The sequence below is a fragment of the Gallus gallus genome, chromosome 1 (genome assembly GCF_016699485.2).
Source record: "Gallus gallus isolate bGalGal1 chromosome 1, bGalGal1.mat.broiler.GRCg7b, whole genome shotgun sequence".
NCBI lineage: Eukaryota > Metazoa > Chordata > Aves > Galliformes > Phasianidae > Gallus > Gallus gallus.
Window position 1 is genome coordinate 33,582,481 of NC_052532.1, and position 15,147 is coordinate 33,597,627.

General features: G+C 41.6%; 1 protein-coding gene across 5 annotated transcripts in view; it reads left to right on the forward strand.

Moving 5' to 3' along the window:
- SRGAP1 (SLIT-ROBO Rho GTPase activating protein 1) overlaps positions 1-15,147 on the forward strand; it is a 140,277-nt gene that overhangs the window by 14,591 nt on the left and 110,539 nt on the right. The window lies entirely within an intron of this gene.

Sequence of the window (15,147 nt, forward strand, 5' to 3'; positions counted from 1 at the left end):
TATGTGTTGATCTCTGAGTTGTAACATCAGACTTGAAGCAAACACTTCCTACATTATGTGGCTTTTTTCCTTTCTTAGCATTGCTTGTGTTAGGGGATTTGAAAACAAATTTAACTCCGAGTGCTATTTTTTTTAGATACCATCTCTGAAATTACGTTTTCCTCAGTAAGATATCGGTAGCACGTGAGACCACGAGATTAACTTCTTTTGGGGAGCCTTTGCCCCTTGTGTATATGCCTATCTGTGAGATGCTTTGAAGGAGAGATTTTTTATAAGTTACAACTTGCACCTTATGTACTGTGCTGGGGATTCAGATCACTTACTGGGACCATAAGGGTCATTTTTCATATTGCAGTGTGTTTATAACATTGGAATTATCCTTTTGAACTTCATCTCAAGAGTCTGAGATTTTGGGTAGACATACCTTCCGTATTCTTGTGCAAACAGACCTGACAGTGGAAAAAAACACTTTAAGTCTTTCCTTCTCCAAGACTGGGACAAAACTATTCTTTAACTTGGTCAAGTGCATTTAATTTGAAGCAAAGAGAGATCTTCGTTTCAGGTAACAGAATGCACTGATGAGAGTTGCTAAGTCAGCAGGAGTTCAGAAGGTGGCTGAAGGTAGTCTTGGTAGACTGGTCTACTAGCTGAAGGTAGACTTAACAAAGCTGGATGAGTATTGATGAAAATAGTGTTTTCCTTTTGTCGTGGTTTCAGCTGGGACAGAATTGATTTCTCCTTCATAATGTCTGGTATGATGCTATGTTTTGGCTTTAGGAGAAGAACAATTGACACGCTGATGTTTTAGTTGCTGAGCAGTGCTGCACAGAACGAAGGACCTTTCAGTTTCTCAGCATCTTATGCTGTCCTGCCATTGAGAGGGCAGCGGGGGGCACAAGGAGCTGGGAACAGAACCAGGACAGCTGGCCCAAACTGGTCAGAAGGATGTTCTGTACCATATGACATCCTGCAAAAAAACTTGAAAATGGTAGGGAGTCAACTGGGAGAGCAGCCACTGATCAGGGAATAGCTGGGCATCGGTCAGTGGGTGATGTACAATTGTTGGTGCATCACTTGTTTCCTGTGTGTTATCATTACTGTTATCTTAGTCATGTTTTTTATTTCAAACTATGAGTTTTACTTTGTTTTTCCACCTCTCTTCCCCCATCCCGCTGGTGGAGGCCACGTGAGTGAACAAATGCATGGTGCTTAGCTACCTACTGAGATAAACCACAACACCTTTGTGAGTTTCATTTTCCAGTCAGAGCTGGAAATGGCAGTCATGGCCAACGTCTGGTAAAGAGTCAGGCCCTGTTTACTTGAGCATGGAGTTTTCTAGCTGGTGGCCTGGGCACTGCTGGAGCTGTGCCCCAACCCATGATGGGTATAGATATGTATAGACATCTCAACTCTCTGTAATGAGCCTTGGTTACAGGATAAGCTTGAGACCTACTGCCGTAGAATTTCAGTCAGTTAAAGCATTAGGCTTTGCAGTTCATTCAGTGCTGTGAATAGTTGCTAACAAATGCAGGGCTCGAGGAGTGAATGAAGCGGTATTGCTTTTCTAAGCAGTATAGTAGCTGCCGTGTGTGTCCTGTTATGCACAGCCTTGTTTACTTTACATGCATGAATTTGTTGACCTTGCCAGGGCTCTTAACCTTCCCAGGGCCACTAATCTCCATAAATGTCTACAGGATAGGGCTTAATTTTGGCATGGAAATATGCAAAACGAATGAATCAAACTGTGAGTCATCACTTCATACAGCCAAACGTTCTGACCTAGTCCCGCACCCACGTGCCACCCTAGTGCTTGCATGAGAGCTGGTGGGCTCTGTCCATGCTTTGGGAATCCTGGTTCCATGGGAGTAACAGTGGACTGCAGCAAAGGGAGCGTAACAGGGAAGAAGTATGCTGAAGCAAAGCAACAACTGTCAGCTGTTGAAGATGCGGCTCACAAGACAGAATTAACGTAGGCTGCTGTGAGGATTATACACATGCTACAGAATGCTTCAGTAGCATTCAGGATGCCCTTTGGAAACTGCAGTGGGGATTTCTTAAATTTGCAGAATGTTGCTCTCCTTTTTGTAGGTCTACCTCAACCAAAGTATGGCGTAATAAGGTAACTTTTACAACTTATTGCAAGCAATGAATTGTTGAGCTAGTGCAGATAAGCGATGTGAATGTTGCTTTTGTTCCTGTGCTGTAAAATGCAGAAGCACAAATGTGGTAACTACAAGGTACTTCTTGATATTTTAATCTTTTAAACCTTTGAAATGTTGGTGTGCTTGAAAGGACTTCTGAATCTTTCGGCTACTCTGTGCTGCCTCATATTGTGTTCAAAATCATAGCAGATAAAGGAAGAGTGATCAGAAAGCTTAGTGTAGCCAGAGCATCATGACCTGTTATGTAAAACAACATTTGGCAGGGCCTTCCCAGCTGCTGTAAATGAACGTTAACAGCATTTTATTGGCTGCTTCCACTGCCTTTATTACATAATCTGAATATTTATGACCCTATTAATATGTTTAGCTGTGAAATTGCAATATTGATGGAATAAAGGTTCCATAGAAGAGTGAGTGAGCGGAATGATATTTGCATCATGTACAATAGATGTGTAAATATTAAAAAGCTTTGTGCTCATATTTGAAAAAAGGTTGCTGAATTGCTGTACAGATGTTGCATGCTATTTCCCTAAATATTTTCACAGGAAAAGCACTTTGGTGATGGGATAGTGTTGCTGAATACTGTGTAAAAACAGAGATCGCTAACTGGGAAGTGGCAATCTTTTTATTTTTAACTCAAGTCCCTGAATCTGTAGGCAGGATGCTCTGTAGCCTTGAACAGGCACTGCCTACTGGGTTAAACCACAACGCCTTTGGGAGTTTCATTTTCCAGTCAGAGCTGGAAATGGCAGTCATGGCCAACGTCTGGTGAAGAGTCAGGCCCTGTTTACTTGAGCTTGGGAACCGTAGGCCAGAAAGAGTTTATCAGAATTGCTTCTATCCAGAGAGTTGGTTTGTGTAGGATGTGGGGCAAGCTGTGGGCCAAGTTGTTCTAATGATTATTATTTTTTTTCAGTGACCAAGATCTTCCTTTCTGCCTTTTGCCCCTCTTCATCGCAGCCCAATGCAACTCCTTGCTGTGACCAGATGGTGTTGTGTGTGCTGGACTCTGCTTGCTTGTGCCATCATGTTACTACTTGCACACTTGTTTGTGTTCTGACCATGCTTGGAATGTGTGGAAAGGTATTATGCTTGGTCAGGAGATGAACGAAGAGCTGTAAGGTGTTTCCCTTTGGAGCACCACTAGTTCCATAGATACCTGCACGTTTCTAACAAGTAGGTGTGTGGAGGCCTGACACTTGCAGTCAGTGGCTCCAGAGCCTGTGGAATTTACAAATGTCACTGATTCTGAGCTTCTTTGTCATTCTGCAGGATAAATAGCTTGGTTAGCTATAGGCTCCTGGAAGGCTGAGCTGGAAAAGGAACTTACGATTGTATTGTGAATGAGTTGGGGTTGCTGGTCATCTTTATATTGCATGCAGATGTCAGATCTACATGCTGTAGCCTATCTAAAAGCTACCATACTAACTGTCTTGTCCTCTTTTCTCTCAGTATCACTACTGAAGTTTCTGAGAAATAAAGCTGTTGGTGGAGAACCCTTCTGTTTACAACAGCATAGTGGGTACTAGCACAGTTGTGTTGTGTGCTTTTACACTACATGTATTTCTGAATAAAGATTTCTTATGGTTTCTACTTCCACCTTCACCACAGCCTCATGAGCTGCTACCAGAGGCAGCTGCATGCAAATGTAAGTGTACAATGCATTGGAAAAGTAAAGATAAATGGGTGCAGGATGTGTGGAGAGCGTTTAGATTGAAGAAGAAAGTGTAGATCAACACATTTTTTAAACAATATTTTGTCCCCAGGCCAGTTTGCTTTATCCACTTGGAAGCTCCAAATGGGCTCTCTCCCTTGTGGGCATTAGAGGTTTAAATGTGTATTGTTCTGGGTAATGGTATTGTGCAGTGAAGTAAGGTTCACAATAGAACAAAGAAACCTTGATTTGGATAGGAGTTTCAATTGCATTTTTTGCTTTGTGTAAGAGACATTTGCGTTAAATAAGATAAATAAATAAAACAATGGATAGGGTGGAGGAAATTTGGAAGAAGCACATCTGTTTACAAAGTTAAGTGCCAAGTGTACAGTAAACCAGTAATTTTTACTCTGGAAACTCTTAAAATAGGATTCTCCTTCTCCACATTCCTGAGTAAGAGAAGATATTTTAAGAAAATATTTTTCAGCTTTTTCTGTGATTAGGTTTGGAGTTTTTCTTGCTTACTTCAGTTTTTCATACAGGAAACACCAATATTGCAATGTAAAATTAATAGCAGCCTGTTTAGGCTTTTTTTTTCTAGATTGGTACATGCATTGTAATCGCATTCCTCCCTCTTCATCTTTGTGCACAGTTTATATGGTCAAAATACAATGCAGTATTTTTTTTTTTAAACGTTGAAGAATGATAGTAAATCTTTTCTGGTCTTTTCAGGAGTGTACATTGCTCTCTGTTGGAGAGATCTTGAAGACTGTTTACACAGTCTCAGCAAATTGTGAGTGTGCAGTAAATTTTAAGACCGGGACTGAAGGAATAACATTCAGTAGGTTCAGAGGTTTCTTAACTAGTCACTGAAATGACCTTTTGCAAAAGTACAAACTGTAGTCTCCTCTTCATTTCAGTCACTGGTGGGAGAAAGCCTGTGTGGCAAATTTGAAACAGTTTTTCTCTTGTGTTTATGTCTTATTTACTGGCTTATTGAGTGCAATTAGACAACACATTAATTTCCTGTCTTAAAAGAATTTTTTAAAGGAGCACCTTAAAAAGATGGCTGCGATGAAGCTTTGGCCTTCTGTTCCATGCCTGCCCTCTGCAGTTTGGATGCCAAATCCCTCAGTGACAAAAGACAGCTGTTTGCTGGGATAGTTTTCTGTTGATTCTGCTCCTTGTTTGAGCAAAAGAACCCTCTGACATGGGTTAAAATGCTCCATTTTCCTAATTACCCATCTCTTTGGTATTGTACAGCCTCCTGCTTGTTTCTATCTAGACAACGCTTTCCAGAGCAAAATCCATAGTGTTTCTGTGAAGGACCTAATAAAAACTCAGTAAATTCAGGAGAAAGCTGGCACTGATTTCAGTGGACTTTTGGCTGGGTTTCTGCAGAGGAAAGGCATAGCCTTTTGAATTAAGTAACTGCTGTGAACTTCATTGGTCAAAACTTTATTCTGTGGGCTATTTTAAAAATATTAGCATTGCAGTTTTATGGAATAAACAGAAAGTTCTGTTTCGAGTGCAGAATGCAGCACATCTTACTTGTGGAGATGCAAAGGATATGTAACAATAAACTGAGAACTTTTAAAAATCAAATGCTCTGACCCACATCTTGCTTTCCTTTTGCTGGATCTTATACAAGTAATTCATTAGCAGAATAAGGCTGTTGTCCTTCCCCTTGGAACAACCTCAGCTGGCACATGGGAGCCTTTACCTCTAAGAAGAGGCAGGGACATTTTGCTGCATTCATAGAATGTGCAGCTAAATTACTCTTGCTGTTGTCTGGCTTGACCATGACTTGTTTGTCAAAAGGAGGCTGGGTAAGGTAACCTCTGTTAGGTTGATGCTAGTAACTTGAGAGTGTAAGTCTAGAGTGTCTTTTTTTTTTTTTCTTCTGAATATTGGTTAGTGGCCATTGCCTCTTGTCCTTTCCCTGGCCATTAATGAGTAGAGTCTGGTTCAGTCGTCTGTGCTGCCCCTCCCCAGCCTCCATCAAATGTTTTATAGACATCATTCAGATACCTTTGAGCCTTCTCTTTCTCAGAATGAACATTCCCATCTCTGTCAGCCTCCCTGTTACGTGAGATGTTCCTGTGCTCCAATTGTCGTTGTGTCTCCTTTGCTGGAGGCTCTTGCTCTAGTATGCTGGTTGTACTGGGGAGCCCAGAACTGCACACAGCACTCCAGATGTGGTTTACCATTGCTTGGTAGAAATGAAGGATCAACTTAGACTACCTGCTGGCATTGCATTCATTCCTAGTGCAGGCCAGGAGGCTGTTGGCTTTCTTTGCCACAAGGGCACATTGTGGGCTTATGGTCAGCTTAGTGTTCACCAGAACCCTCAAGACATTTTTTCTCCAGCTTCATTCTAGCTGGTATGTGTACTGGTGCCTGGGATTATTCCTTCCGTGGTGTAGGGCTTTGCATTTGTCTTTGTAATACTTTGTGAAGCTCCTATCCATTTCTCCAGCCTTTCAAAGTCCCTCAGAATGACAGTACAATCGTGGTATATCAAACATTCTTCCCAATTTTGTGTCATCTGCAGACTTGCTCAGGGAGCATTCCGACTAAATATCCAGGCCATTAAGACATTAAACAGTACTGGCTACAGCATTACTCCTTGGGTTGCATGACTGGCCTCCATCAGGACTTCATCCTGGTGATCACAAGCCTTTGAGATCAATAATTCAACCAGTTTTCAGTTCACTTCACTTCCCTGTCCATTCATCTAACCCAGACTTTTATCAGTCTTTCCGTGAGGATATTGTAGGAGACAGCACTGAAAGCATTACTGAAGTCAAGATAATGTTCACTGTTCTTCTTTCATCTGCCAAGCCAGTCATCTCATTTCAGAAGACTGTCAGATTGGTCAGGCCTGATTTTCTTTTTTTCCATGAGTACATACTGACTGTTTGTAATTACCTTCTTTTCTTTACTATGTTTAGAAGTAACTTCCAGAATTATTTGCTGCTTCTTCTTCCCTGGGATCAAGAAATTGGATGAGCTGTAGTTTCCTGGATCATCTTCCTTTTTCTGCTTGAAGATTCTCCTGTTGTTTCAGATTCAAAGCATCCCTTGCTAGGTTGGCCAGAGATGGTATTGCCTCCCAGTGCTCTTGCCACCAGCTTAAATGAAATTGAGATACAGGATCCCCACAGAGGGAGTCTTTAAGCCTTTCTGGGCAACCTGTTGTATTTTTCAGTCATCCACACAGTAAAAAAAAAGTATTTTTAAGAATGCTTTTTGTTTGTTGGTGGTTTTTTTTTTTTCCTTCTTGAAGACAAAGTGCAAATATAGTTCCACAACTTTAACTGGTTAAAGATTGCCCAAGTCTTTCACCAGCTGTCTTGAAGCTTGCCTTCAACCTGGGGGATGTTTTTGTACAAAGTGGCACCACTTACTCTCCCTACTGGAGGACATGGAAGACCAGGGAAGCTCTGCTGATGTCCTTTTGTATCCACTGATTCATGGTCTGCCAAGTTTTCCACTGCTCACTCATCCAAACACCAGGGGTACAATCTCAGAACTGGTGGCTGGCATGTATTGATGAGTGCATGTTGCTCTTCTGGAGGCATTTTGTCAAACCAGGGCAGCTTAAACACAAGCTGGCTGTGCTGCTGTTGGATCTTTCTGGAAAGACCTGAGAAGGATTAATGTTGCTTATAAAACTCCCAGTGACTGCTCTTCAAGTCATCTGTCTAGATAAGAAGATTTGGTTTGTTAGGTTTTCCCTAGCTTTTCAATTTAAAATCAATTTCTCTCCTTGATCCAAACGGAACAGAATATGTGATGCACATGTACCAGCAGATAACATGTGCTTAGGATGGAGGAATATATAGAGCTAATTAACTAAAAATAATACAACTTAGATTAAATATTGAAGCAATCAAGTAAGTACTAGTACATAGCTATTGAAATCTGAACTGGTACTAGAAATTTTGTTAATGAACCTCTTGAGCTAAGCAGTGATATTCCTCTGTAAGCTTTTTTAACTGATCTTGTACTGAATAATTCTGGAATAGGCTCTGTAAGGTAGATATAAGACAAGAGCGTCCCAGTGACATGCAAAGATAATACTCACTACTACCTTTGCAAGAATTTTCTCTGGGAACAACAAGAAAATCTAAAAGATAATAATCTGTGCATCTTCCATGTTAATGGAGCCCTAGAAATTCGTGCCTACAAACCAAATGAAATTGGAAACTTTATACATCTTGTCAGCAAATAGCAAGCTATCAGTCACAGCTACAGATGAAAGCTAGCACGACCTACATCTGTCATGTTGTTACAATAGTGCCGGCATTACAGTTCCATTGTTTAGATCTAGGGTCAAGCCTGCTGGGACCTCTTTTTATTCAGCTCTGAATGTATCCATTTTCATTAAGTTTTTCGAAGCTGTATGAAAGACTCAGTGGGGTAAGATGTGGCGATGTTGAACCTAAGTTAGTCCTGCAGCTATCGAACTGTCTCATGGTCACAGATGGTCACTGCAATTGTCCACACCAGTCTACCACCAGAGCTGCTATTGAAAGGGCACAAAACTGGTGGTACAAAGGGATGCCTTTTTTTCCCGCCAGTAAATGGGTCTACTGTTGCTCCAAGCTGGCATTATTGAAGGTTTTGTGCAGGAGAAGAATAGCTGTTGACAAACCAGTTTCCATGCTAAAAAATGCTACTCTTATTCCTAAACTTAGAGATCTTTCCTTGGGTGAATAACTCTGTCTGACTAAGACCAGAGTGGCATTTGCAAACTATTTTCATTGATTATGTGGATGATGGCAGTACTGGGAGGCCTAACTCTGACAGCAGTAAATGCAAGCTTGTTAACGTGCTAAACAAGGCATGCTTCTGTTCTGTAATTCCATTAGAGGAAAATCTCTTCGACTGTACACTGTTAAAAACATCGGGGGCATTAATTGCTCAGTTTCTGTGTTTAATCCTCAAATGTTAAGGTGTCTTTATGTACATTGAAGGAGTTCAGCCAGTTGTCTCACTGAGTTACCTAATGCGACTGACCGGGTTCCACAGGCCTTACTCTTCATGCTTAAACATATGCAGTGGTAGACCTAGTAAATCTTCCAAGCCATTCTTACTGATGATGTGAATGTGCATTTTGTTTTGTCCTTAAACAGAACTGCTTCTTCAAAGCATTAACTACCATTTTCCTCTTTTTCTGGTATGATGAGCTGAAAGCCTCCATACAAACAGTCTGTGTTTGTTGGCAGCCTGTGAAGGTTCTGGTAAGATTAAAATAGTTCTTGCCTGAAAGAACAATGAAAAGCAATAAAGCCGATTTCTCTTGTATAGGGTCCTTTGTGGCCTGTGACAGATCAGTTTACCGCTGGCAAGGGAACCCTTAAAATTCAAGTGACCACTGTGATGAAATGGATGCTTGTTCCTGGACAGGAAATATCAGGCCTCTGTGGAAAGAAGCTCAGTGATTCACCCCCATACATTTAGAATCTGCACTTTAGTATTAGGATGTGAGAGTAGGGTGGGTTTTGTGTTGGTTTTTTGGTTGTTGTTGTCCTCCTTATCCTACCAAAAGCTGTCCGTTGCTTAGTCTTGTGTGCTGTAGTGGAATTTTTCAGCCCCCGGAGGCCCTCCATGACTTCTGAATGGCCTGTTGCCCCAGGAATTTCATAGCTCTCTGAGTACATGAATGTTTGTTTGTTCGTTTTGTCCTTTCATCTGGCCCTGGAGTCTACTGCCACATGAAATGAAATGTCTCAGCCAGGCAGGTTTAAGTTACAAAGAGTATATTTCTGCATGTGAGAGGTACTGAACCTGGTAATGTACTTTGGCTTGCAGTTACTAGAATTAAATACTTCTGTGCCAAAGATGGAACTGCAAAGGAGAAATATTTTTCCCATAAGATGAAAATCATTTGCACAAGGGTGGGTCTGGCTGTTCCAGAAAGAAACTTCCAACTTTCTTCTGCTTGGATTATTCAGTTAACGGGGGAATCTAAAGAATGAGACTTCTTGCCAGGAAAGAGATGGATATTGATGATTTTCATGATTCTGAAAGAACCAAAAGGAATTTGACACTGACCTGAAGCAGGGTCACTTAGGCAACCAGTCATTCTTAATGACTTCAGTCAATGTCCCCTTGCTTCAGTAGTCATGGCTTTGTGCTGCCTTGTTAGGGCTGTGCTCTAGAGAGTGTTATTTCTCTCCTTTCTTACAGTGTACTGCATGCAAATGATCCCTAGGCAAACAATGTAAATCATTTAAATTTGTCAGTAGTGACTTCCTGGAAGCTGCGTCCTCATCAGGGGTGAGGTGGGGGCAGCTTCTAGACCGGTAGTTTCCTTTCTCATAGCTGGTCGGCATTTAGCATGATGTCAGTGTACTTTATGCTGTATATGACTCAGGCAGAAGCTTTTCCCTATTGTTTCTTTTACAACAGGTGCTGCTAGACTAGGCAGTAAACGTTCTTGAGCCAAGCAATACATATTTCACAAATTTAAAACCCAGCACAGAAATCATCGGCCTCTGTAGGCTGTGGACTGCAGAGTTGTGAGTTCTAAAAACAGGGAGCTGGGACTGATGCTCAAGTGACTTGAACTGAGACCTTGCTAACCCAATGAAGAGTGGAATCAGCTTTTGTAAGCATTGGGAATAGCCATAGCTGCTTCAGCAGCCCTTGTTGCAGGCAGTCCTGCTGTGGGTCACATCACTTACCTGCAGCACTCAGAGCTGTCAGACCTCTTGTATGGATGGACTGTTCTGACTCCTGTCAGCATCCTGGGACTGCCACTACCTACTGGAAATTAGGCCATCGGTGAACTGGTTAGGCACTGGTTGTGTTATTTTTAGTTTAGGTAATGCTGAAAGAGAATTGCTTTGGATTTTTCCTAGTCGTTCATGGAACAGAAGTACCTTTTCGGCTACAATTCAGCTTCACAGCTGGAAAGGAGTTGAGGTCTCTCCCTGCCAAATGCATTGGAGTGAGGGAAAGGACCTTATACATGTGTCCGTGAGTAACCAACCATAAGTTTCATTATAAGGTGCTATTTTGTGACTTGTTTTGCACATGTCAAATTTCTACGGGTAACTGAAGGAGCTGATCCTGGAGTATGGTAAGCTCTGCTGAAGGAGTAGTTCCTGGTGCACTTAGACCCATAGGATATTTAGACTACTGGTGGTACTTCCTGTCTGGTTTCGGATATGGCTACAGTCTGATGTAACAACAAACTCAAAATGCTGTTAAAAGATCTCAGGGTTTGAGTGTAGCTTGTGTTGCTGTTTCCTTGTTTTTCAGCTTTACATTACAAATAAAGGAAAAGTCTATCCAAATAGATTTCCACAGGAAATAAAGCATTAAATAAAATGTGCTTACTTCATAAATTATATTGAGGCTTAAGGTATCAGCAACGTTCTGAAAAAACAAAGTGGCTGAAGATTTGGATGCCTGAAGAGAAACCTTCCTACTTTGCAAGGAAGGACATGAGCTGAAAAGCTCCTACTCTCCATATTAGGGCAAAATTAATTTGTTGCTGTTTATGCTGCAGAATGAACCTCATTTTCACTGCCCCCGTTTCATGGGAATGCTTAGCTACTTAGATGTCTAATGTGATTCTACATGCATATCCTTATTATTAAGCTTTAAAATGTTACTTATCTAAATGTTACTAACTGTGCAACTCCATTTTTAGAATGTGCTTTTAAAACTGAGTTTGCAACTCGATACACGGGTAAACGTTTGGTGGTTGTAAAATGATTTCTGAATATTTTTCTGAATAACTATAAGCATCCATAGTGTTTAGAGAGATACCACAGTCTGACTGACTTTAAGCATCTGACAGCCTCTCTGTGTGCTGATTATGGCCATCATAATTTCCTTCAAGACACTTATTTCTAGCAGCCCATCCTGCATTATGACTTTTCTTTGGAAGAAAAGGAGAGATTCTGCCCAAGATGATTATGTTTGCCCAGACCGTTTCTATATTATCTAGGAGCCTGAGGGATGCTTTGGCATTCCAAGTTGGCATGAGGAATGGAGGATCCTGGAATTCATCAGCTTGGGGCTGTCACTACGTGAGAGCTTTCTGAGGGCTCCTGGGACTTTGTGAAAAGCTACTAAGAGGGTGTGCAGCCAGAAGACTGGGAAGACAAACCTGTTGACAATGGGCTTATATTTGCTGTTTGTACCTCTTCTGGAAAATGTTTGCAGAATTGCTCAGCTCGCAGAATTGAAATGCAGTGCAGTCGGGGTGCTGTGTGTCTCAGCCTATGATTTATTTTAACTGCTGGGACCATTTTTCACCTCTCTGTGATGTTTCCATTCTTTTATGTTCACTCGCTTTGAATCCTGTGTCTCAAAGATAGCTGTTGCTATCCTCTTGCCTGAGGAATGCTGGCAGAGCCTCACCTCGGAGCTCTTCCACCTCAATTCTTAATCAGATAGTCTGCATTGCGAGACCAAGCGTGCTGCCTCTGCATCTTTCCCTGCCAAGAGCAGGGAACTGCTCTGTTTGTCTTTCTGCGGTGTTGCTGAGCCTTGCCTGCTGCCCGCGCCTGGTGGCAGTGGAGGGAGAGGTGTTAAGCATTTTAGTTTTAAAGGCCTTCCTGTGTTTTGGGGGTGTTTGGTTTGTGTCACCAGTTAGTTGTGAGTAGTGAACTGCTTCTGCTTTTAAAGCTCGCTTCTCCTCCTTTCAGAAATACGGGAAAAAGAAATGCAAGTACTTCAGGTACTGCGGTTGTTATAAATGCAAACCTTTTTGAGGCATTCTGAAGGAAATTAGCAACACCGTATTCATCAGAGCACTTGAGAGTACACTCACCAGCTTGGACTGTCAGCACCATTTGGATGCTCTGCATGCTAGTACAAAGAATGCAGAAGATCAGTTTCACAGTTTCTTAGGTGTATGAGGAAGAACTGGAGTTTACTTCTACTTTGTAAGTGCACAGTTCCTTCATAAATTGCATATGAAGTTCGAGACTAATTACAATCGGACCTTTACATAAAACTGAGGCGTAGCTAAGAGCATGAGACTTCCACTCATACCTTGCAAGCGATACGTTGCAGTGGGGCTGGAATTGGGCCCCTGCTTCCTGAAGTGATGGCCAAACCTCTGTGCTTGTAAGTTTGTCTTTCATCGCCTTGACTCCAGAAGGCCCTCATTTCTTTCTCCACCTTGCTGTGTGGCGCTGGCTGGCTGTTCTCAAACTAGCTTAAGGTTGCCTTTTATTTTTTTTTTGTTTCGGTGGAGATTAACCTTAAAGGTAACTCAGTGTGTTTTTAAATAAATATTTTTAGAAAGCGTGTGTTATAAAGCTCTCAGAACAAAAACGCACAAAGGATCTTCTAACTGCTGGAGCTGAATATGCTTAAAGTTTATGAAAAGAGGGATTCAGGGACAGGGTGCAGTGTTGTGTCTTGCATCCTCAACACAGCTGCTTAGCAGCGATAAGAAAGCAATGCTCTATTCATGCTGACCTTGTTTCCAAAGAAGCCTTGTCCTATCAACTACTGAAAATAAGGAAGAATTTCCTGTGACATGCTGCTAATGTTGGCTTTTAAAGGGGAGCAGAATGAAACCTCTGAGCACGACACATACTGTATCTAACCACACAGGATTTCCTGTGCTGGAATGGGAGCTCAGTGGAAGCCACGTTTTTCTCTTCCTTTTAATTCATTCAGAAAAATAGAGGTCAGCGTCATGAATTGATATCGCTGTAGTCCCTGCTAAAAGCTTAAATCAGCAATTGCTAATGGATATATTGTGATGCCAAAAGGACTGCAAGACAAAATTGTTTCTCTTTAGTACAATGAAGCATACATGCCCCTAATGACATTTTTAAACCCTCATAAGAGAATAGCTGGGCAGGGGAGAACTCTCAAAGGCTAAGGGTAAATACGTTACAATAACTAAAAAATCTACCTCATTGCACTAATAAAGAAAAATAACACGAACGTTGCATTAGTCTTCATTGTTTTTGGTATGACACTTTTTTGTCTAATCAGAATGAATTAAGCAATTGATGAACTGTGTGGAAGATACAGAACACCTCTTGAATTTTGACTCAGACACTACTGAAACTGTAGAAGATTTAAAATACTTATTTTTCCTTAAATTAAACTTCATTTTTTAATATGTCGTCTAAGTAAACTTCTCTTTTTTTCCCCCACTCTGTTGTTGATTTGTAACGTTGTCTTCCTGGTAATGTTTCCCTGGGTTTGACTAGTAAAACCAGAGCTTCCTGCCGTAACAATTGTGCAGTTTGGGGTTATGCAGCTGATTTTAATAGGATAAAGTGCATGTTGTTTTCTTCCTATTTAAAAGGTAATTGCCGAGTTTGCAATAAATCTTCAGAGCATGGGCTAACAGTATGTGCCTTTTCCTCAAGTCCTACCATATAGGATAGGATATACTGAGTTGGAAGGGACACGGAGGGATTATCAAGTTCAACCTCAGACTCCACACAGTAGCACCAAAAATCAAACCCTGTGTCTGAGAGCAGTGCCAGATGCTCCCTGAACTCCATCGCTTGGGGTGTGCCCACTGCCCTCTGGTGCAGACCCTGTCCATAACCCCTTCCAGACCCTCCCCTGACACAGCTCCATGCTGTTCCCTTGAGTCCTGTTGCTGTCACCAGACAGAAGAGAGCAGGCTGCCAGAGTACCCTGATTATGCATATTTGTCTTGCAGTCAACCAGGACCCATAGATCCCTTTCCACAAGGTTGCTCTCCAGTCTCTTTTCCCCCAGTCTGATGGCAGATGATGTACATGAGCTATGTTATGTACTGGGAACATGCAGCTTTATTTTTGCCCTAGACCATGCTGACAAAATGGACTCCTAGCTATACTGTCGTGGTGGTCAAGATGATCTTAAAATTCCACGGTCCACGTAGTACTACTTGACTTGGACTCGGTGTCTTCTTCCCAAATACAGCACTCACATGGAGAGAGATTTGTTCACCCAAATGATGTGATCTTTATTACTTCTGTGCCATGTGGATTTGATTTGGCTGGTGAAACTGGTTTTGGTGTAAGTAGTAAAAGCTTTGTTACACCTGGACTGTTTTCTCTAGTAATTCTAAGATGTCTGTTTTAAGAGTTTTTTCTCAAAGAGAAATAAGTCATCTCATGGTACACTTGAAAGTGCTTCTACTTGGTAGAGTCTCTATACTTCATTTTATTCCGAAGTATTCATAGCCTGGTCCTGCAGTCCTTCAGTGTCATGGAATATATTCAGTATATTCTGAAGGCCTGTATGGATAGGCTCCACCTGCTTTTTAACACAGTCCCACTTGACATGTTTTCATGTTATGCATGCCAGCCTCGCACATCAGCTGTTCCTACATTATGTCTG